The following is a 24,549-nucleotide window of genomic DNA, read 5'->3' on the forward strand; positions in this document are numbered from 1 at the left end:
AAAAGGTTGACACTTTTCTTCTCCCAGCTCTGAGGTTGTCTGATCAGGACAAGAAAAGGGAGGAGAAGGGAACGGTGTAGCACACTAGGGGAAATAAATGGCAGACATTAACAGTGCCCTTGCAAGAATTATGCTACTAATGATAGCTTGTAATTTAAATAGCACTTTTTAAACTGAAATGTGCTTTCCCTTTTATTATCTTGTTTTGTGCCTCCCAAGTCAGTAAAGCAGGTACATTATTCTTCTCATTCTAAAGAACCAAACTGTGGAAGATTCAATGGCATATTGCAGCAAGTGAAAAAGTCAGGACTTGAACTGCAGATGTCTGGGTCCAGTGTCATTTCCACTACGCCCTGCCCTAGCCCCATCTCCTGTAACCCCCCTTTGGAACAAATGTCCATTTTAGTAAATGGGAGAAACTGAGTAGCAACTTGAACTGCACTTGGCACTCTGATGAATGGCCCAGGCACTTAATTGGGATGCTTGCCAAGGAATAGAGTTAGTGCAGCGCATTTCCAATGGCTCTAAACAGCAGATGAATTGCACATCAATTTATTTAAATAGCAAGACGGCGAGCCTATTCATGGCCATTACCAGGTGCGGATTGATGCCCGCTGGCATAGATTTCCAACTGTGAAGGCCTTTAGTCACTCCGTGCGGCTTCCCCACTCCATTATGCCTGTTAAATGAATCAATCTTACCTTAATATCATTCTTAAATATTTAATGCCAAGTTACAATGCTGCCTTTTAAAGTCAGTTGATAAAATAAAAGCAAAAATTGTTCAGCAGGATGCACCCCACCTCAGCAGCCTCCACTCTTCCCCAGGATTACTCACTGGGGTGGGCTGTTTGCCCCGGGGATGCGCCAATTAAAAGGATTTATTTGCCTGTGTGACAATCGAGGCAGCAGCAGCAAAAGGAACTTCGGTTACAGAAGAGTAAGCAATTTAAGGTTTAACTTTTCTGGTTGAATCTATATTTGTTGTAATGCAGAATCTGACCCAGAAAATCACTTCTAACACTTTATCAATGTGTGTTCTTTTATAGGCATCATGCTGGGTATGTGGGAGAAATTGAGATGTCCCTTTCTGCAAAAAAAATTTCCATCTTGCTTTTAGGAGATGCTTTCTGGGTGAATGGTAAAATAGCTGGACTTGCAGAAAATCAGTGCACTGAAGCCTATTATTCAAATCGCCTAGCTTGTTTTTAAGAGTTGATATGTGATCCCACACCAAGATATGGTGCTCTGTGTTAGGCTTTTTCTCCTTCTGCTATAGATATGTTATCAGGATGGACCAGTCCGTGGAGAAGGGCATCATGCTTAGTAAGGTAGAACCTGATTCCAACTCATAGCAACCGTATAGGACAGAGTAAAACTGCCTCGTAGGGATTCCAAGGAGTGGCTGGTGGATTGGAACTGCCTACCTTTTGATTAGCAGCCAAGCTCTTAAACGCTGTGCCACCAGGGTCCCTGGTAAGGCAACGGGTCAGCAACGAAGAGGAAGTGGCTGCAAGGATGGGCTCAAACATGCAGCGATTTTGAAGACGCCTTAGGGCCGGGTTGTGTTTTCGTTCTGTTGTACATAGGGTTGCTAGGGGTCGGAATCCAACTCCGAGGGCACCTGACAACAATAATAAGCTACAGACCTGGCACTGGAATATACGTTTTTCAAAGCCTTTCCCCAGTGTGTGTTCCTTTGCTCCTTAAAACAATCCCCTGAAGTGAGCAGACCAATGTTCTAGTTCAGGCCTTGCCTGTTTCTTTCCTGTCTTCTCTTCCCCATTGTTCTCATTTCACTCTTCTTTCTTTTGCTGATGTCTTGATGTTAGTGTAGAAGAAGGAAGCCTAGATGTAAAACACTGATTTTTTTTTTTTTTTTCAGTTTTGTGGATGTAGAGAAAGGTCTCAGCTATTTGGGTGTGGCATATGTATAGTTTCTTTTCGCAAACATTTCCCCTACGTTTCATATAAACTAGGGAATTCCGGGGGAAAAAAAAAAACTCGGATCTACCTTTCAAGGAAAAAAAAAAAAAAACTCTTTACCGAGGCAAAACTCTCCAAAGATTAAAGATTCTAGCAGTAAGTAGTAAGTTGTATACATTTAAACTCTCTCTATATGGAGATTCAGTGATACCAAGTATAGGAGATATTGTGGGTGAAAGAAAAAGTGTTACAAAATCGTTGGCAAAAAGCACTTAACTGAGAATTGGGAAAACTGGCTTCTAGTCCTGGTTCTGTCCAGGCACCCTGCTTAGTCACCTCTACCACTCAGTCGACCTGAAAATGAACGCTGAGATGAGATCCTTGCTACTCCTGGTGTGCTCTCCCTGGACCCTGCCTGGATCCTGTTAGAAAGGCAGAAAGAGCCTCTGGTCCCACTCAGACCAACTGTGTCAGAATATGCACGTTAACAAGCTCCACAGGTGAGTCACATCCATGGAAAAGTTTGAGAAGCACTGAACTCCAAAGTTCTGTTTCAAGTCTAAGATTCTGGTTTTTTTCTCATTTTAAACCAGGAACTTAAACATGGTTGTTAATCCTTCCCAAACCAATTGTTTATGTCTTTGGAAGCATACTCATGAAATGACCAAGTCTGATTCTTTTAAGCCTGTGTGGATGTAGACTTATTGAAAGCTACTTTCTGGGTGGGAGGGGCTAGTCTGGGGCTGTCCAGATTTTTGAAATTTCTCATGGGAACGCTACTTCATACCAGTTTCCCAATCCAACAGAGCTGCTTTAGCTTTTGGGGTCATAGGAGACTGCTTCAGAGACACTGTCTACACCATTGCTGGCTGGAGGACACTTACATTGCCCCTGTGCAGGTTCAGGGAAGGCAGGACTCTGGGGTCCAGCCCTACTTGTTCAGTCCCACTGGGAGCATGGGGTTCTCTTAACATCCAGAGAAGAACCTCATTCTTAAACTGCAGAATCATTCTTAAACTGCGAAAATTCAAGATGTCATTTCAAATACCTTCAATAAATCAGGATGAGAGAACTCAAGGGAAAGATGATAAATGAAGTTCAAAAACTCATCGACAGGAAGAGATTGCAGATTTATTATCCAGAGGTATGAATAAGGAAACATAATGGAAAATGCAATCAAACCTAAAAATCCGGGTAGAATTCCTTTGATTGGCGTGAGGGAAAGGTCAGCATGACTTTCTGCAAAATGACATGCAGGAAAACAGGCAATTTGTCAAAGAATGATTATTTGAAAGTAGGATTTGTTTCTTAGAAATTATTTTTAACATTCTTTCCCACCAGCTTCAAGTTTAGGAATTCATCCCAAAAGAATGTGTTGAAATACCCTAGTAGAAAGATTTCAATTTGTTGTTTTTGTACCCTTTTTAGGCAGACTTTGTTCCACTTGCTTATTCAGACATTGTGTGTGCAGCTTCTTCTGTTGTCTTGATGGAACCGAATGCTCCCCACTCTTCAAGACGTGCCAATGCAAAGCACACTTTTTGTTTTTGCCGCCTTTCTAATTCAAATGTGGCTTTTCTAATGAATCCCCTGATTATGATTCTGCCTATGTAATGCCCTTTAAATTTCACTAGGACCCATTTCCTGTGCCCTGAATTTGGAAATGTCTGGATATCTATATCCAGAAGGTGTTTTTTTTTTTTTTGTGGGTGAAAAAAAATAGAAAATAATTAAATGCTGTTTTCTCCCTCCATAATCATCAAGCTTTCCGTTCTATGGCATAGAGCTCTTTGGCAGAATTCAGACCTAGGCTAACAGCCTGCATTGAAATGGTTTTCACATTGCTGGAGATCTGTGTTTCTGTTTTACAAAGAGTGGGAAGCACTTTCTGAAACAGGACCTTAAATCAGTATCCTACATGTCACGAACAAAAAATTATCTGTTAGTCACACAGTCGATGTGTTTAATACCTTTTGGGAATGAGGCTATCTCAAAGCTGATGAGTTCCTTCTATATGCAGATTCTCTGACTTTGAATTCACACTGAAAGGTAATAATAATAAATAAAATTTTATAGATCTGAAAACTGAGGCTCAGTAGTTAAATAATTTGAAACCAAAGAGGTTTAGGACATTTGGTATCCTCAAGTCCAGTTATCTGTTTTTACAGACACGGAATCAAGTCCAGAGAGATGAAGCAATTTGAGCTAAATCATGCAGATAGCTTTTCATTTGTTTTAATACAGTGCTCTCACTGGCTTCTTAACAACAAGTACACGTGTTACCTATACCTCTGGAATTTAATCATGGGTAAAGCTTTGTGATTTTTTTTTTGTTTGTGAATTGTGTTGAACAGGCTCTAAAATGGCTCCCAGTAATCTCCACCACCTGGTTTTCATGCTCCTGTGCCATCCTCTCCCCTTGAGTGTGACCTGGAAGTTCTGACTTTCTTCTAACCAACAGAATTCAGCAAAGATCATGGAATAGCATTTCCTGATTTTGTTACATAAGATTCTAACTTCTGTCTTGCTAGCAGACTCTGTATATTGACTCTCTTCCTTGCTGGCTTTGATAAAATAAGTCACCATACGAAGAGGCCCACATGGCAAGGAACTGAGGACAGCCTCCAACTGACAGCTAGCTAAGAGCGGAATGAAATCTTGCCAACAAACACGTGTGCCTAAAAGCAAATCTTTCCCTCCTCGAGGTTCAAGTGATACTCCTGATCAACAACTTAATTGCAACATGGTGAGACAGCGTGAAGCAGAGAACTCAGGTAAGCCATGTGCGGATTCCTGACTCATAGAAAAGGGGAGTAATAAATGTGCATTGTTGTTATAAGCAGCAAAATTTGTGGTAATTTATTGGACAGCAAAAAACAATCTATGAAGATTGGTTTTTGTCCACTTGTATAATTTGTTCTAGAAGCACTTGTGTATCAATTCAAGATCAGAACAAGAGATTAAAATAGCTAGATTCAAGACCTTGACCATCACTTTTTAAAGCACTCTATTACATTACAAGCCCCTTAAGGGTAAAGCCTTTATATTATGCTTTGTTGATCCTCAAGCACTTAGCAATCTGCTTTCTCAGCACACGACAGCTACTTGGGAAATACTTATTTAACAAATTAATTTTCTTTTCAACCAGGGTAATGTGAAGTCACCCACTAAATACTCTTGGATTACTTGTTGTAAGATAACATTAAAAAAAAGACACTCACGTATAATTTAATAGAGACATCCCCAATAGCCATCAATAAAAAATGATTTAGTTAAATCATGGTACATCCACACCATGGAATGCTGTGTCATCATTTCAGAGAATCAGTGAACTCTTTTTCTACTAACAGGATATACTACTGAGTTTGGGGAAAATATGCAGAACTCTCTATAGCAATGATCTAATATATTCTTTTTTTAAAGGCTCATTTTACTTATCTGTGTGCGAACAGAAAATGAATAGGAAGCTTATTCACCAAACTGCTAACAGTGTTACTGGTGGGGGAGGGGAAATGAGGAAGGAGTGACTTTAACTTTTAGCTGTATCAAGTTAAATATGCTCATGTTTTTAATGTTCTTATATCATCATTGTAATTTTAAAACTCAGTAAAACCTGAACTTAAAAATTCCAAAGCTTTGTCCTCTCTTGGGTTGCTTCCTTTGAGTCCCTTTCAAACTCTAAGATACAGAATGCAGTAATAGCCCATTTCCCCCTTAGCTTGGATGGAATTTTTGGAAAGAAATGAGAAGGAACTATATTCTGTGGGGTACGATAGAAAAACACGGAAAATGTTAGAAGCTATTCTTAGCATTATATTTGTGTGCTACATTTAAATAATACAAAATGTTTTTTAAGAAAATTTTTGGAAATTGAAAAATTGACATAGAGTTGTCAAAAATGTTTTATAATGGCTATTTTAAGTAAACTGTGATTATATGTCTTCTGGTTTAAATATAACTCTTAAAGCTCTTCGTTAAAAGTTAAGTGCTGTTGACTTGACCCAGGGGAAGTCACCTAGCAATAAAACAATATCTGATTGTGAAGTGACTGGAGTCTTACCATTCTTAAAAAAAAAAAAAAAAAATTACACACTTCTCTTGATATAGATTACATTTAATGAATTTTGATGAGTCTTCTGCCATGAGCTCTAAGACATAAAATTGTTCACATAAAACTTTGAATAAAAAAGACAGAGGTTTGAGTAGATGCCCTAAGACTTCCCAGCTGTACCATTCTGTGCTTCCCTGATTCTACAATTCTGTCTGCACTGTGCTGTGTTTATAATGGAGATCATGATTCCCCATAGCTGCCCCTGTACTTCTGACACACAAAACCCTTGCTCCCTAAGTTGTTGTGGCTACTAGTTCTTGGTCTACAGTACACCCTACTAAAACTCGAAAACACTTAGATTTGTTATCCAATTAAATAGAGGGATACAGTGTGGGGGTTATCCTGTTACATGAAAATTTTATTCTTCTCTCCGTGGAAATCATTGTCTTCATGACAGTAGCATAAAACTGCAACTTTTATGCAACAGTCAATTCAAATATCCATCACAAATGGTCCAACTTAACCATGCATGAACTTCATGAAATGTAAAATACCCAAGACAGCTTTTAAAAGTAAAAACAGTAAAAGAGGTTTTTCTTTTACCTTTCGAAAGGGAAAAATGCATGGCAGAACAAATCTGAGAGTAATATTTTCATTGGTACAGTTGGGTACAGGGGAGTTGATACTAGAAAATAAAGAGTTAATATAGCTATTTAAAACTATTGCCACTAGAAAAGGGGGAGCAATAAAAAAAAATAAAAGCTTCCTGCTAGAATATTCGGAATTAAAAAATTATTATTTCCTATGTTATTTACTGAACCCTGGTGGCACAGTGATTAAGAGCTACAGGGAGCTATGGCTGCTAACCAAAAGGTTGGCAGTTCGAACCCACCAGCCACTCCTTGAAAAGCCTATGGGACAGTCCTACTTTACCCTCTAGGGTCGCTATGAGTTGGATTGACTTGACGGCAATGGGTTATTTACAGCTAAAGAAATAATTAGGATTTGGGAAAGAGAACAAAATCAAAAGAAAGAGGAAATTTATTTCTTGGTAGACAGTCTCATTTTGGTATAATTTCCTGAAACAACATCATCTACCAAGGTGCGACCTTGAAGACAGTATCATGGCCCCAGGAATAAACTAGCCTCATCTGCTATTTTTTTTCAGTGGGCTTTGGTACACATTGCAATATTTTTTTTACATATACCAAACCAAACCAGTTGCCATCAAGTTAATTCTGACTCATAGTGACCCTAAAGGACAGAGTAGAACTGCCCCATGGGGTTTCCAAGGAGCACCTGGTGGATTCAAACTGCTGACCTTTTGGTTAGCAGCCATAGCTCTTAACCTCTATGCCACCAGGGTTTCCGTATATAAGTCGTCTTTATTTTAAAGACCCTGAATTGTTACTTAGATTTAAATTATAATGAAGAAACTGATGGTTTTCTGAATAAGACTGCAAATGATCTGGAGATTGCCCAATGACCTGGCATATTGGGAATTTAAGAGCCTGATTTATGAAGGATATTTGAATTTTCTCTGCCCTATTGCTGTTGTTATAACCGAGTATTAAACCGGAAAAAATGAACTTTGCTCACTTAAACTTCTGACTCCAAATGAATAAACTGAGAAATTTCATTGTCACAACAGATGTGATGTGTTCTATCATAGAGATAAATATTACTAGAGAAGTTGGATGATCTGCACAAGGTTGCAAAGCTTGTCCAGAAGCTATGATTTCAGTTCGAACCTGTATGACTCTAAAACTGGTTCCCGGCCCATGCCATCATCCTGCCTTTTATAAAACTCCTCAGAAGCAAGGATATGGCTTACAGAGATCCAAGAACAGAGAGCTCTCTAGAAGAAAGACAAAGAAAACCCTGAAATGTCAGTATAAGATGAGCCTTCACAATGCACACCTATGTTCATTACAGCACTATTCAAAATAGCAAACGGATGGAAACGACCTAAGTGCCTATCAACAGATGAATGAATGAATAAGTAAAGTGTGGTACGTACATACAATGGAATATTCAGTGATAAAGAAAAATGAGTTCCCGAAACATCTTACAATATGGATGAACCTGGAGGACATTATGTGGAACAAAATAAGTCAGTCACAAAAAAGCAAATATTGTATGTTCTCCCTTTTATGAAATAACATGAATAGGTAAATATACAGAAACTAAAGTTCATTAGTGGTTACTGGGGTGGAGGTGAAGAGGGAGAGAGGGAGAAGTACTCCTTAGGGAGTAGTCACTTTTTGTTCATAGTACTAGAAAAGATATGGGTGAAGTTTGCACAGCTTGAATGATGTAACTGATGTCAGTAAGCTGTACATGGGGAAAAGGGATGAAGGGGCAAATGCTAGGTTGGTGTATGGATTTGCAACAATACCAACAAACAAAAAAAAGAGGGGGAGGAGGGTTACAGATGCTGATACTAATTGTTGTTGTTTTGGTGCTGTCAGTTCCGACTCATAGCAACCCTATGTACAATAGAACGAAACTCTGCCCAGTCCTGCACTATCCTCACAATCTTTGCTATGCTTCAGCCCATTGTTGCAGCCACAGTATCTATCCATCTCATTGAGAGTCTTCCTCTCTTTTGTTGAGCCTCTCCTTTCCCAAGCATAATATCCTCCTTGAGGTACAGGTCCCTTCCAACAACATCCAAAGTACATGAGACAAAGTCTAGCCATCCTCACTTCTAAGGAGCATTCTGGCTGTACCTCTTCTAAGATTTGTTCTTTCTTCTGGCAATCTAATTAGACATAACCAGTCACCTCATGGGCTTAGTTCTCTTGGTTTGGGGGCTTAGGGCCATGGTCTAGTGGGGCAATCCAGTCAACTGGCATAATGTAGTTCTTAAAGTTTATATTCTATCTCCAAGTATGGTGAGTGGTGTCTGGGGTCTGAAAAGCTTATGAGCAGCCATTGTTACGAGCAACTATTGTTCTGTATTCATCTGGAACAAAAGAGAAAGAAGAAAACCCAAGAATTAGAGAAGAAACTGGACTACAGTACTAATTGTCTACATGATGATTGCCTCTTCTACCTTGAGACCAGAAGAACTAGATGGTTCCCAGCTACCACTGTTGAACTTTCTGATCAGAAACATAATAGAGAAATCCTGATAAAAAGTTAGAAAAATGTGGAACATAACTTCAAATTGTTAAAGAATCCAGACTTACTGGACCTATTGAGTCTAGAGGAGTCCCTAGGACTATGGTCCTGAGTTGCTCTTTATACTGTGAATTGAAACTATACCCTGAAGTCACCTTTAAACTAAATAACAGTTTAGCCCAAAGAGTAAAATTGCCTGTCACCCTTGAATATTGAATTACTTAAAAAGTTATTTATATAAGACCAAAAGGTCAACAGTTATTTTAAAGCACAGATAAGAAGGTTGGGGTGCAAGAAGATGAAGTAAATGGAAGTGAAACAACTGGAACAAAAATAAACAGGATGTTGACACACTGTGAAGAATGTAAACAACGTTATTGATTATTATGTTTACAAACTGTGGAATGGGAGAGGGTTGTGCTGTGTATATTTTCACCAAAAATAATATTAAAAAAAAAAAAAAGATAGGCCTTCATGAAGTGGATCAGGAAAGATTTTTTCAAAGGATAATTCTCAAAATGCTAGAAATATGACTGTCATGCAAATATATACTAAGCATATATCAAAAATTTATTTAACTCATCAGTGATGGAACTAGCAGAATGGTAAAGCTGGTACGAAGAGAATTTGCAGAACATAGATTTATATAATCCGTTAGGAAAGGAGTAATGAAATAAGTTTTACAAATTAGATTTTCTTAAAACTGGTTAATGTCATATAGGGCAATAAAACCATAATTTGGGGGTTTATTTTTTTCCACTGGAGAACATGTGTTTACAAATCTACTGGACAAAAATAATTTATAACTTATCAATCTTCTAACTATACAGAACACAAGCCCTAATCAATAATAAACAGTAAATCAGATAAAGGTCCATTTCTCCAGAAAATCAGGCAATCTTTGATGTGTTTGCTAGACACTACTACAGAATAACACTGAAATGAAATGACATACTTTTGCCTTATTTCCAAATTTTGGATAACCATTCTTAATAACCTCCTTTTTCCATGGATCAAAGAGGGTTGAAGAGAGAAAGTATGGCATACCTGGGGAACAGAAAGAACAGGCTGGGGTCCTAATCCCAATGAAAAGTGTAAGTACTTCTAAAAAGCCCAAGTAGTCATCAGAGTTAGAAACGATGCCGACCCAGTGTTCTTGTGTCTCAAATAGCTTGCTTCGGTACCTGTCTCCTCATACAGCAAAAAGGATTGAGGCAAAGCATCTGAAACAATCATGCTAACTGGTTATTAACTTTTATTCAGGAAGAACATAGCCGCTTACTATACAACCAGCAGTCTAAGGAAAGCATAACTCAGTAAAAGCAGTTTATAGAAAACCAATGATACAGTCAAGGAACTTATTCTTTGATGGCATGATAACCCACAAAGGAATTTTAAGTCTCTACCTAAATGTATAATGGAAAATCCTTCAGATAGATACTACTCAGGACTTTTAGTAACTATCTAGAAGCTATGTGCTTAAGTTTATACTCCTTGACGAGTACTTGAGGTATGAGTACTGGAGGTAGAGTTATATTTTGATGCCAGTTATATATAGCAGAGCAAAGTGTAGTAATAATTAACCATGCAGAGTGGAGCTGACATTCTCTTACAAAAGTTGAGGAAGTAAACAAGGATGTGGCCCTAAAGAGAAGACCACATGACCTATTTTCAGAGTAGATCCATGGAAGCAACCTCAACGAAGGCCATAAATCTACTCTAAAAGCAATTTTGTGTAGAATGGAAAACAGACAATGGGACACTGATGAATGGAAACCCTGGTGGCATAGTGGTTAAGAGCTACTGCTGCTAATCAAAAGGTCAGCAGTTCAAATCCACCAGGCAGTCCTTGGAAACCTTTTGGGGGAGTTCTACTCCGTCCTAGTCACTATGAATCGGAATCGACTTGATGGCAACAGGTATTTTTTTAGGCTTGAACATACCTTTTTTTTTCTTTAATTGTGCTTTAAGTGAAAGTTTACAAATCAAGTCAGTCTCTCATACAAAAAGTTACATATACCTTGCTATGTACTCCTGAATCGATGGCAATGGGTTGGGAGGTACTCCTGAAACCCTGGTGGCATAGTGGTTAAGTGTTACAGCTGCTAACCAAGAGGTCGGCAGTTCAAATCCACCAGGCACTCTTTGGAAACTCTCTGGGGCAGTTCTACTCTGTCCTATATGGTTGCTATGAGTCGGAATCAATTCGATGGCAGTGGGTTTGGGTTTGGTGGGTTTATGTACTCCTAGCTGTTCTCCCCCTAATGAGACCGCATACTTCTCCTCTCCAGCCTATATTTCCTGTGTCCATTCAACCAGCTCCTGGCCCTCTCTGCCTTCTCATCTCGCCTCCAAACAGGGGCTGCCCACATAGTCTCATGTGTCTACTTGAGCCAAGAATCTTACTCCTCACCAGCATCACTTTCTGTCTTATAGTCCAGTCCAATCCCTGTCTGAAGAGTTGGATTCGGGAGTGGCTCCAGTCTTGGGCTAACAGAAGGTCCAGGGACCATGACCTCCAGGGTCCCTCTAGTCTCAGTCAGACCATTAAGTCTGGTCTTTTTATGAGAATTCGAGGTCTGCATCCCACTGAGCAATGAGTTTTTTACTGACAAATAGAAGCTCTTAGCAACCCAACCGTATCCTGGGGTGGAGGGTGGGGAATGATTTTCTCATTCTTTTTCCATCTTGCTTTTTGACTGAAAATCTATTCTTGCACTTAAATGTCTCTTGGGCTTCTGCTTAACTTCTGATTCCTAAATGAGCCACTTGGATCTGCTGGCAAATTTGACTGGCACAATTTAAAATCATAAAGCTTGAAGGAATGGAAAATCATCTTTCCCTTTTACCTCAGCTGAGACAAGGCTGGAACTTTTCAAATGGAATTTATATTGTAAAAGTAAAAGAAAATCCACAAAACCATACCAAAGAACGTTCATACAGCACAGCCGATCTCTGATTTAACATTAATTAACCAAAGCTACAGATAATACTAAGGGATACTGCTCTTGGGAATTAGACCGTCTTCCTTTTTCTCACCTTTATTATGGGAACGGTGCCTGGAAAATAAAACAAAATTCCTTTTTCCATCCTTATATTTCTCCCTCATTCCTTTTTCCATTTCCTGGGTAGTACAAACAGTGAAACACTTGGCAGTTAATCAAAAGGTTGGAAGTTCACGTTCTTTCAGAGACACCTTGGAAAACCTGTTGATACACTTCCAAAAAATCAGCCGATGAAAACCCTGTGGAGCACCACAGTTCTACTCTGACACACATGGATCGCCTACAGTCGGAGTTGACTCCATAGCAGCTGGTTTGTTTTTTGGTTTGGAAGTTTTTTTAATCCCTTTACCCTAAAATAGGATTTCAACCACTAAGAGTCTCCTGTGATCATTCACCTCAACTGCTTCCCGTTTCAAGTTAATGGGTTCGAAGGAGGTCATTAGATTCGTTATTCTCATTATTGCCCATGCTGGGTCTGAAGGGAAACAGAGAAGTAGACACAAACTCCAGAGACACATAACCTTCTATCCAACTGCCATTCCAAAACTAACTTAACTCTCTACACTACAGTGGAATTTAACACAATAATAGTAATTTGCTCTTCAGCTTCTGAAAAGTAGATGACAGAAGCCTATTATAGCTTCTTGATAAGTCTTTATTGTCTATGAATGTGCTGTTCTCTAAGGCCCAGCCCAGCAATAGAACTAGGAAAAATGAATATCTATTTCTAACAGTTTACAATATAATGGCTGAGAAGTTTGAGGAATTGAGATCACTGATCAAAAACCATTAGCACCTTAGTAAGCTCTGAACATTGATTAGCAGTAAGTTTTTGTACAGTAGCAGGCTTGAAACTTGATAGAATAGGATACAGGCCAACCGCAGGCAGTCATACAAGACCTGAATTTGAGGGCAGTGTGATAAAAAATATTAAGTTACCAGCCCACCAAACGCAGTGTAAAAGAATCCAAACATGACCTCTTTACTGCCGGAAATTTTTCCTTTATTAGGGGAAGATGGACTCACCCTAGAGACGTAATACATCTTATTTTATTTGCATTTAAATATTAGTTTAATTCAAAGTAGTCTCCCTGTTTTAACAAAATTAAGTGAGAAATGTGACAAGCTGTTTAAGAAGAACTAGTGTATTTACAAGATCTTTCTTCTGAAGTGGCAGTTGTAAAACTAATTTTATTTTTAGTAAACTCTTACATCTTAATTTTCTTTTTTAAAGTGTACTTTATATTAAAGGAAACAGCCTCCTGTTCCATTTATGCTGAATTTAGAACATTTGCAAAATACAGAAAGGTAAAAATATATACGTTATTTTTGAGAAAAATCACCCTTTTTCAATTATTTTTATCTTCTCAGTCTTAGATACTAGGATTTCAATCAAATCCAGATCCAGGGCCCCTCTTAGCACCTACAGCCTGAAGCTCCTGTCAATGCAATGGGTATGGTTCCCCTGGAGCCTCCAAGCATGAATTTATCATTGTTCTTCCCTTAGAAGTTTCCACCTATCATCATGTGATCATTTTCAACCACAGAATACTCCAAATACAGCTTTTTTTCCCCCCATAGAATGAGGTTGAGAGAAAAATGAAGAGAGAAAGGTTTCATGAAGTCAATTATGCAGAATTTTTAAGTTCATGGGAGAAATCGCCCAACAAGACATTAATTTTGACCCTCAATTTTCCCCAATACCGAGGGAGAGGATAAAATGGTCCACAACCTATAAACACAACCCCTTTTTATTTGAAGCCCTTACTTAGAGAAATTTGCAATGTGTTCTTCTCCCACGCCTTTCCTTTACTGTCTATATACATATTTATAGCTCTTAATTTCCATTTCCAGTTCCTCTTTGACCATGCATTCCTGGTATGCTAATACTGAACTTGGCATTGGGTCTGCCAAGAACATAATCCAAACTCCCTAAGCAGTGCTTCATTTGGCAAGGTTTATGACTTTATCGGTCTCACCATCCATCTTCTCTTCTTTATTCTTCCCACTCTAAAAATTTTTTTTATTCTGTTCTTATCCTTTTTTGCTACATAATCCAATAACTTGCCTCTTCCTCTGGCATTTCATCCAATAACTCTTGTCTCCTCTAGGAGGCTTTTCTTACTGGAGAACCCTCAGAAATTTTCTGATCTACTTGCCTGGTGCTTCCCACACCAACATCCTTAGTGAGTACTAGATTATACAACCAGCTGCCATGGAACTGATTCTGACTCATGGTGACCTCATGTGTATCAGAGTAGAATTGTGCTCCACAGGGTTTTCAGTGGCTGATTTTTCAGAAGATTGTGAGATCTTTCTTCCAAGGTACTTCTGGATGGCCTCGAACTTCCAATCTTTCAGTGAGCAACTGAGCACTTGCATCACCTAGGAACTCCCTGGACTTTATACTCTTCTCCAAATTCTTGACTTTTTTATTTTTTCTTTGTCTTTGAGAAATAAAAGCTCTAAGTAACATTTACTGAGTTAACAAAATCACAGGCTTCCCATTTTCTAATGTTTTTTCCTGATACAAGACCTAATTTTTTTTTTTTAATGATGTTCCATTTCTCTATATGTCTCTCTCCTTTTCATGAGGTTTCATGTAAGTTTTTTTTTTTTTCCTTTTTTTAACTTCAACTTGACCCGTATAAAGCAACAACTTTTACTGGATCTGAGTGTCTTTATTCATTTTCCTTTCTCTCCCGTAATCCTTACGTATATATTGTTTAAGGTTTTCCTAATATCAAACACCAAAAAGTGGCTCTCCAAGCTTAAATAGAAGAGAGAATTTACGGGAAGAGTTCTGGAGTGTCTCACAGATTGAAGGAAGAGTTGAACAATCAAGATTCAGTAAGGGGCGGATCCAGGTAACTGAAGGCATGGCAGTAGCCGGAGTTTATGGTCTTTCTCTCAATCATCAAGTTTCAGGTCAAATAGTATAATGAGTCACTACACAACTGGGAGGAGCCCGTGGGTGGCACAAATAGTTAAGCACTTTACTACCAGCCAGAAAGTAGGTGGTTTGAATGCATTCAGAGGCTTCTTAGAAGACAAACCTGAAGATCTGCCTCCAAAAGGTCATAGCTTGAAAATCCTGTGGAGCAGCTCTACTCTGCACTCATGGGGCGACTTGAGTCAGAGTTGACTCAGTGGCAACTAACAAGAACAACATGCAACGGGGAAAAAAATTCTATTGATAATAAGGGAAAATAGGCTGCAAATGGAATATACGGTATGATCCCAAACCAAAAAAACCAAACCAAACCCAGTGTTATCAAGTCGATTCCGACTCATAGCAACCCTATAGGACAGAGTAGAACTGCCCCATAGAGTTTCCGAGGAGCACCTTGCGGATTCGAACTGCCGACCCTTTGCTTAGCAGCCATAGCACTTAACCACCATGCCACCAGGTTTTCCAGTATGATCCCAGTTTTGAAAAAGAAATAAGATATAGTGTTATAATAGTGAATGGCCTATATAGAATAATGATTTCCTTCACTGTATTTATTTCTCTCTCTGTTTTCTTAAATGAATATGTATTGCTTGTGTAATTTTAGAAGCCTGAAATAAAACATCCATCTGTCATGGGATAACGAATAAATGACCTCTTTGAAAACATCATTCATCATGACCATCCCTAAGTTTTCATTTACTTCTGACTGGTTGCCCAATATTCTCTTAGACAGAGAGAAAAACTTCCATATGCCCCTCTGAAATGTGTTATTTCTCCCCAGCTTTTGCGTTATCTGGAATTCAAATAAACTTCACTACCTTTTTACCCCAGGGAAAGAGTTCCTGAATGGTGCAAACAGTCAAAGTGCTCAGCTGTCAATAGAAAGGTTGGAGGTTTGTATTCACCCAGAGGCACCTTGGAATCTAATTCCAAAAAACCAACCATTGAAAATCCTGAGGAGCACAGTTCTACTCTGACATACCTGGGGTCCCCCTGAGTCAGAATCAACTACTTGGCAACTAGTTTTTGTTACTGTTGTTTTGCCCCAGGGAAAACTAGTCTTTTTTTCTCTGCTGCTCTTTCCTACTGCAGAAAGAACTGTCTCTCTTGGAATTCCATTTCCCTCTGATGGATTCTAGAGAATTCCATTCTGTCTCTAAAGTTGTTTTGCTGGATCTTGAGGACAGTGGGTGATATTGCCTTTCATGGGACAGGAAAGGGAATTATGACTGCTTAAACAGGGAAATAAAATTTTACAGTGGGTAATATTTGTTTTAGAAGAGAATAAAGAAGATACAGTACCATGTTTTGAGTATAACTCAAATACAATGCCAGGGAAAGAGAAAAAGCAGGATATAAATAGCATGTACAAGATGATTTCATTTGTAAAAATATATTTATATTGTTATCTCTAATTTGGGTCACCATAAATAATTTTTGACTTTTCACTGATCAGTATTTCCTGTTATGTTTTTTCTCAGATGCATCTGTGTAACTTAGGCGATTTTAAACATTGAAAAGGTAAAATGATACCTGCATGTGGCTTACATATTGGCAGGAAGAGACTACACACACGCAAACACTCTGCTGTATTTTTCCAATTTACCAGCCAAGATTTCAGAAATAGTGCAAGAAAGAAGCTGCATAGAGCAACAGCAGATGCAGCCTACCTTGGCCTGGCTCTTCCCTCACCCCTGGGTTCCCTACAGGGCATGCAGCTGCCTGCAAGATTCACTGGCCATAGAATCCTAACAAAGTTGAGGAAAAAAACAAAAAGAGCCACATTCTTGCTTTGCCACTGCCACACTTCGTATGACTCTGATCATTAGTTTGGTCTTAGGACATGGTTCATTTCCCCCAGTAACACTGAAACCAAGTCGATGAGCTCATTGGAATTCATTGTGAGCATTAAATATATATATATAATATTTTTAAATCTACCCTCATCCAATCACTCTAAGTATTCATTAACTTCAGAGTATGTACACAATACTATACTAGATATAAAGATGGTGGGGATTTATGGCTCTGCCCTTCCATAAAACCTGTTCTTTCCTCAGCTTAAATGGTTAATGGTTAACACGCTCTGCTACTAACCAAAAGGTTGGAAGTTGGAGTGCCCCCAGAGGTGCCTTGGAAGAAAATCCTGGTGATCTACTTTCCAAAAAATCAGCCACTGAAAACCCTATGAAGCACAGTTCTGCTCTGACACATGAGTCCGAATCGACTCGACTGCAACTGTTTTGGTAAACTTTACTCCCCAAAATTAAAGCCCAAGATTCCACTTAGCTACCATGTTCCCTGACCTGACTCTTTTCTCATATTCCTCCACCCTTTCAATATACTCCATTAAAATCCAAAATTTGGATTTTCAAACTTCACCATGCCACTCAAAGACAAATCAGTCCTTTCCTTACCACACACACCGCTGACAATGCTCTGCTTTCCCTTGTGGATAAATGGAGTGGTAGTGGCTGGGGACAAGAAAGGACTATGGCTGCCTGTCCAATTTATAACAAAAGTCTGGAGCTAATTAATAGTTGTTAAAACACATACCGCCACAGTAACTGCACACCTTGAAATTGATGTCAGTAGAAGCGAGCATACAGTTCCTCATTTTGGAAAAATCTGGAAGGGAACAGTACAATCCCACTTATATAAAAAGGAGGTCTTTGGATGGTGCAAACGGTTAAGCACTTGAATACTAACTGAAGGCTGGAGGTTCGAACTCACCCAGAGACACCTCAGAAGACAGGCCTAGTGATTTGTTTCCAAAAAGTGTGTCATAGCCTTGAAAACCCTATAGAGCAGCTCTACTCTGCACACATGGGGTTGCCGTGAGTGAGAACTGACTCAACAGCAATCAACAATAGCAGTCTAAAAAGAAATATCTATGCCTTTATTACTATGTGATAAAATAATGAATAAAAAAAAAAACCCATATAGGTATTACGTTTTTGTTTATGTGTGTTTTTTATTTTTTATTAAATGTACCCATATTTCTCCTGTCATTTCAAAAGTTAAAAGATAAAATCAAACCTTTGAAAGTGAATTTAATACCAATCCTGCTGTTAACCAACTCTAATTATTAATAAATAATGTTATTGAATATAGTATTACCTTTATGGTGCTTAGGAAGTACCCCCATCTCAGGCAATGTGTAGTGCTGTCCATACCAGGTGCTGTGGGGGACAGAGAAGGAAATAAAGAATGATGCTTTGCCATGTGCCCATTCAAAAATCTTGCTTTACTTCATTTTCTCAATTCTCTGGGCTTCAGTAGTCTTTACTGTTAAGTGAAAAGCCCCTGTTCCTTTTTATTTCTCTTTTCTAAAGCAGCAAAGTGTAATCATCACTCCCCTTTGTAAAGTGTTCATTTCCTTCTGACGTTCTTCCACAGTTCCATGCCATTAAAATGGGTTGAGTTCGTTTGTTTTTATTTCTATATATCCCTTTAGGAGGTGCTATTCTTTCTCTGGAAACCTTGGTGGCATAGTGGTTAATTGCTATGGCTGCTAACCAAAAGGTCAGCAGTTTGAATCCACGAGGTGCTCCTTGGAAACTCTATGGGGCAGTTCTACTCTGTCCTATAGGTCGCTATGAGTTGGAATGGACTCGACAGCAACGGGCTTTATTCTTTCTCTAACCATGCAAAACCAACTGCTCTTTGTTGGATCCCGAGGGCATGTTGAATGCTGGTGACTGACCAGAGGCATGAAGGAAAAGTGTGCCTACCTACTGTATCCAGGAAATGTCTTCAGCGGATTGTCAGTGGTTGGAGTTGAAAGTAATGAAAAACCCATTGCTGTTGAGTGGATTCAGACTCACAGCAGCCCTATAGGACAGAATAGAGCTGTCCCATAGAGTTTCCAAGGAGCGCCTGGTGAATTCAAACCATGGACCTTTTGGTTAGCAGCTGTAGCTCTTAACCACTACACCACCAGGGTTTCTGAAAGTAAGGAAAGATACTGCCAAATTGAGAGTGTAAGTCCCAAAACTCAAGCTCCTGAAAAGACATTCATGGGTTACTAATACGAGAAAAGTCAAGTCTGAAATAATAAGAATTTATCATCTAATTTGTATAAAGGAGCCTGGTGGCACAGTGGTTAAGAGCTGTGGGGACCTACAGCTGCTGACTAAAAGGTCAGCAGTTTGAATCCGCCTGTCTCTCCTTAGAAACCCTATGGGACAGTTCTACTCTGTCCTATAGGGTTGCTATGAGTTGGAATTGACTCGATGGCAACAGGTTTGGTTTTCTGGTATTTGTATAAAAAGATATATTTTCACACCTCTTTGAAGAGACGTAATGAATGGCATATATTATCATTTTGTTTTTTAATTTTTTTCTGATTTTTCTCAAATGAACACTATAGGTACTTTTAAAATTTTAGTTGGAAAATATCACCTCTGAAACAGAGCACATCACATCTGGCAATAATTGTGATCACAAATAAATTGTCCGTTGAACAGAATATCCACCGAGTATCCATTAACATTGGGTTGCTTGCACATAGTACCCTCAGAGCTGTAACAGTGGGGTCTGGGAATCCCTCACCATAAGCTTCTACTCTGTACTGCCCTTTTCTCTGCTTCCAAAATTCCCAGAAAGTGAAACCTCAGACTTCCAATTTCTATCTCTTCTTATCTTTTAACTAAACCAAACTCTCTTCCTCGTATCCCATCTCCTCATGAGTTTCCTCGACCATTCTGGGTCAGCTATTATTTCCTGACCATTCCAGGTCAGCTATTATTTTTAAATGTTGACATGCTCCTTTAGGTAGACCCAGTTCTCTTTGTCACATGTATAGCTAATACTGCTTAAGCCTAGGACAAAATAAATGATAGTACCTGCTTTGGACTAGAGACTGGAATTGACCCTCTTTTCCACAGAAAAATAAATACAAGTTTAAATGTGATTAAATTTAGTTAGAGCAGAACATAAGGAAGAAATGGTACCAAGTTAATATGTGCAAAGTTCATTGATTAGACGAAAAAGCAGAACACAAACTATACTGCATGGTTCCATGTTTTGGAAAAAGAAATATCCACAATGCTATGTATAATTTAGGTTGGGAATACATCAATTTCTTCTTTTTGTTTATCTGTTTTCTAATTTTTCTCAAATGAACTTGCACTTTTTTATAATAGTTAATATTTAAAAGGAAAAAAGACTCCTTGCAGCATTCCATGCTACCATGTGCGAGAGGAGACCACACCCTCTCCTAGGCTTACTACATGCTGTTTTATTCAACCAAGGATAAGAATTTAATGGAAACCAGGTGGCCACACAGAGCAGGGGCAAATGCAGTATTTCCTAGCTCAGTTTTTCCCTCAGGTCTGCTTCTTCCTGGGGCTGCCGGTCACCCTGATCAGCAAAGAAGAAGACAGTCTCTGCCCTTTCACACTTGGGCTTAAAACACCATTCACACTAAAAACTAACAATTCATCCATTTTTGTTCAAAGAAATATTCAAAAAGAGCAGATTCTCTAAGAGAATTGAAAACATGCCTTTACACAAAAACATGTACCTATGTGTGCATAGCAGCATTATTCATAATCGCTGAAAAGTGGAAACAACCCAAATGCCCATCAACTGATGAATCGGTAAATAAGCATGGTATATCCTGATAATGGAATATTACTCATAAATAAGAAGGGATGAGGTACTGATAGATGCTACAACATGGATGAACTTTGAAAACATTATGTGTAGTGTATCAGTCACAAAAGGCTACACATTGTATAATTCCGTTTATGTGACATGTCCAAATTAGGCAAATCCATAGAGACAGAAAGTGAATTAGCAGTTGCCAGAGAATGGTATGGAGGGATCCGGGAGTGACTGCTAATGGGTCTGAGGCTTCTTTTAGAAGTGATGAAATGTTCTGAAATTAGATAGTGGCGATAGTTGTACAACCTCGTGAATACAGTAAAAGCCACTGAAATGTATGTTTAAAAAGAAGTCCAACCAATGAGGTCACACCCTCACTGGGATGAGGGAGACTTAATAGAGTTCATGCCCAAGTGTCCATGAAAAACGTCTGCACCTCCAGCTCCCCCCAGGGCACTCTTGTCTCGATTTAATAAACTTACGCCAGGGTGGCTCTGATTTTGTGTTGGTTCTAGTGCCACAAAGTTACGTATTTATTGAAACCCAAATATTCGCTTTGGGTTTCTTCACTACTAGGAAGGACTGCATCTTTGTAATCCTGATATTTCTCTCCACAGGGAGGAAGGGCAGGTCCTGGCCTTTCTCTGCATCTTTACCAGGTGCTCATGGGAGGCAGCGTAGGAGGTGTGCCACGTTCTCCTCCTTAATACTGCACTCTCTTGCTTCTGTAGTTCAGCTTCCCTTGAGGTTTTGCTACTCTTCTATGTACTTTTAGTTGGATTTTTTAACTTAACCTTTTTCTTTAGGTGAACGCTTTCCTTTTCTATATCACATGCAGAACTGACACCTTTTGCAGGATCCTGGAGGCATAATAAACTGTAGCAATTCATTAAGGGCAGGAAGGGAACTGTGATTAATGTTGGTTGGAGTAGAACATAAGAGAAAGACGTTACATTAATAGAGCACTTCAAAAATCACACCACTAAAAAGGATGTTTGTAGTTTGTCACAAAGAAAAAACAGGACACAAACAATACGTACAGTGTGATCCCATTTTGGTAAAAAGAGCTATCTTGCTACCTCTAATTAGTGCCATAGTGAATGATTTTCTTCTTTTCAACTTATCTATTTTCTCCTTGTTTCTAAATTGAATATCCACTTCTTATGTAATTTTTGAAATTCAACAAATAAAATGGTACCACTGATCAAACAACATTTCTCCGGCGTTTATAATGGCTACAAATAAATGACTCTAATATGATCATCATAGATAATCATTTATCTACCTCAGAGTGGGTCCACAGTCTTTCCTAGGCACTTGAAGGATGGAGGGAGGCGCCAGAGACAGACAGCGGAGGGATACATTAAAAAGCCACAAGGATGGGTTCTGCCCTCCCAGAGATCGTATTCCTGTGAGAAACTGATGCTGTACAACAGAAGCATGGCCTGACTCCTTATCAGACTCTCTGCTGCCTGCCCCTTGATTCACACATTCATTTACTTAAATAGCATTTATTGAATGGCCACTTGTGAAGACAAAAAGCCCAGTAGAACCTTGTCCTGTCCCTAAGAAGCCCAAAGCAGAATTTGCTCTTTCTGCCACTTTCCCTGCTATAGCAAAAATAGCAAGACATGGCTTATTCTTCTGAATCTCCATGTGTCAATCTCATCTTGCCAATTTATTTAACTGATGCTGTTCCTTCTCCATAGTTTTTTCCATACTGCCTGACCATGCTGCTAAATCAAGACATGCCTTTAAAATAAGTCGTCCTGGTGAAGAGACAGGACAGAAAGGAAAAAAAAAACCTTGAAACACATGCCCTAAGTATCCCCAGTTCCTGGTCCACATGCACCCCTGTCTGTGGAAAAGAAAATATTAACATCAATAAGCAAATAGTTTTTTGTCTTTTTATTGTGCTTTAGGTGAAGGTTTATAGCTCAAGTTAATTTCCCATACAAAAATTTATACACATACTGTTATGTGACATTAGTTGCCTTCCCCACAATGTGACAACACACTCTCCCTTTCCACCACGGGTTTCTTGTGTCCATTCAATCAGTTCCTGTCCCTTCTTGCCTTCTCATCCTGTCTGCAGACAGAAGCCACCCATTTGGTCTCCTGTATCTGATTGAACTTAGAAGCACACTCCTTACAAGTATTATTTTTTACTTTACAGTCCAGTCTAATATTTGTCTGAAGAGTGGGCTTTGGGAATGGTTTTAGTTCTAGGTTAACATAGAATCGGGGGGCCATGGCCTCAGAGGCTCTTCCAGTCTCAGACCATTAAATCTGGCCTTTTTACGTGAATTTGAGTTCTGCTCTGCACTTTTCCCCTGCTCCGCCAGGGGTTTTCTGTTGTGTTCCCTGTCAGGGCAGTCCTTGGTGGTAGCCAGGTACTATCTAGTTCTTCTGGTCTCAGGCTGGTGAAGTCTCTAGTTTATGTGAACCTTTTTGTCTCTTGGGCTAGTATTTTCCTTGTGTCTTTAGTGTTCTTCTTTCTCCTTTGCTCCAAGTGGGTTGGGACCAATTGATGACGGTCTTGGCTGCTCACAAGATTTTAAGACCCCAGACGCTCACCAAAGTGGGATGCAGCACATTTTCTTAACAAACTTTGTTATGCCAATTGACTTAGATGTCCCCCAAAGCTATGGCCCCCAGGCTTCAGCCCCAGCTATTCTGTCCCTCAAAGTGTTTGGATGTGTCCAGGAAACTTCTTAGCTTTAAGCAAATAGTTTTGATTCATATTCTCTATGTGTTTGGATGAGACCACAAAACTCCCCCTGGTTACTTCTGCACATCTTTAAAGATGAGGCTATTCTCACATTTGTTCAGGAATAAATCTGTTTATGCTCTCCCCTTAGCTTCCTCCATTGCCCATGGACACGTGGGGCATCTCAGTACTGTATCTCCCACTGCATCTATCACTGGTGTCCTCATAGGAATCTCTGGGGTATTGAAAATGCATGTTTGGACCTGTCATGGATTGAATTATGTCCCCCAGAAATGTGTGTATTAACTTGGATTAGGATGGGATTGTAACACCACCCTTACCCAAGTCACCTCCCTGACCCAAGGTAAAGGGAGTTACCCTGGGGTGTGGCCTCAAGAGATAAAAGGAAAGGGAAGTAAGCAGAGAGTTGGGGACCTCATACCACCAAGAAAGCAGCACCAGGAGCAGAGCTCATCCTTTGGACACGGGGTCCCTGTGCCTGAAAAGCTCCTCGACCAGGGGAAGATTGAGGACAAGGACCTTCCTCCAGAGCCCACAGAGAGAGGAAGCCTTCCCCTGGAGCTGACACCCTGAATTTGGACTTGCAACCTACTAGACTGAGAGAATAAATTTCTCTTTGTCTAAGCCATCCACTTGTGGTATTTCTGTTATGGCAGCACTAGGTGACTAAGACAGGACCAATTTAGTATAAATTTAATTTGTAAAACTACACTGGGGGAGATTTAATATTACAGGTATTACATGGCCACTCAATTTGTTCACTGAAGAGTTATTTTGTGTAAGACAAATAACACTCCAGCCCCATCCCCAGCTGAGACATGTACTCCCATTGAATTGCACAGGAGGTTTGCTCAAAGTGAGGTTCAGCCAGGGCTGAAACAGCAAAAGAGCAATTACAGACAGCTATGTAAACCGGCACATGATAGCATCGTACTGCACTGAGACATGCTCAGGGGATGCAGAATAAATGAGTGATTTGGGTGCTCTTCTTCAAGTGTGTCCCTTTGGACTAGAACCCCGCATCTGCCCAGAAGCCTTGTCAGTGTGTGCATTTAGTATTTATGCATTTTATCTGCTTGCAGGAGAATGCAGTGAAACCTGAAAATGGCAAGGGTCAGTTATTCGTCTCTCTCCTTCCCACTCTTTTA

The sequence above is a fragment of the Loxodonta africana genome, chromosome 7 (assembly GCF_030014295.1).
Source record: "Loxodonta africana isolate mLoxAfr1 chromosome 7, mLoxAfr1.hap2, whole genome shotgun sequence".
Lineage (NCBI taxonomy): Eukaryota > Metazoa > Chordata > Mammalia > Proboscidea > Elephantidae > Loxodonta > Loxodonta africana.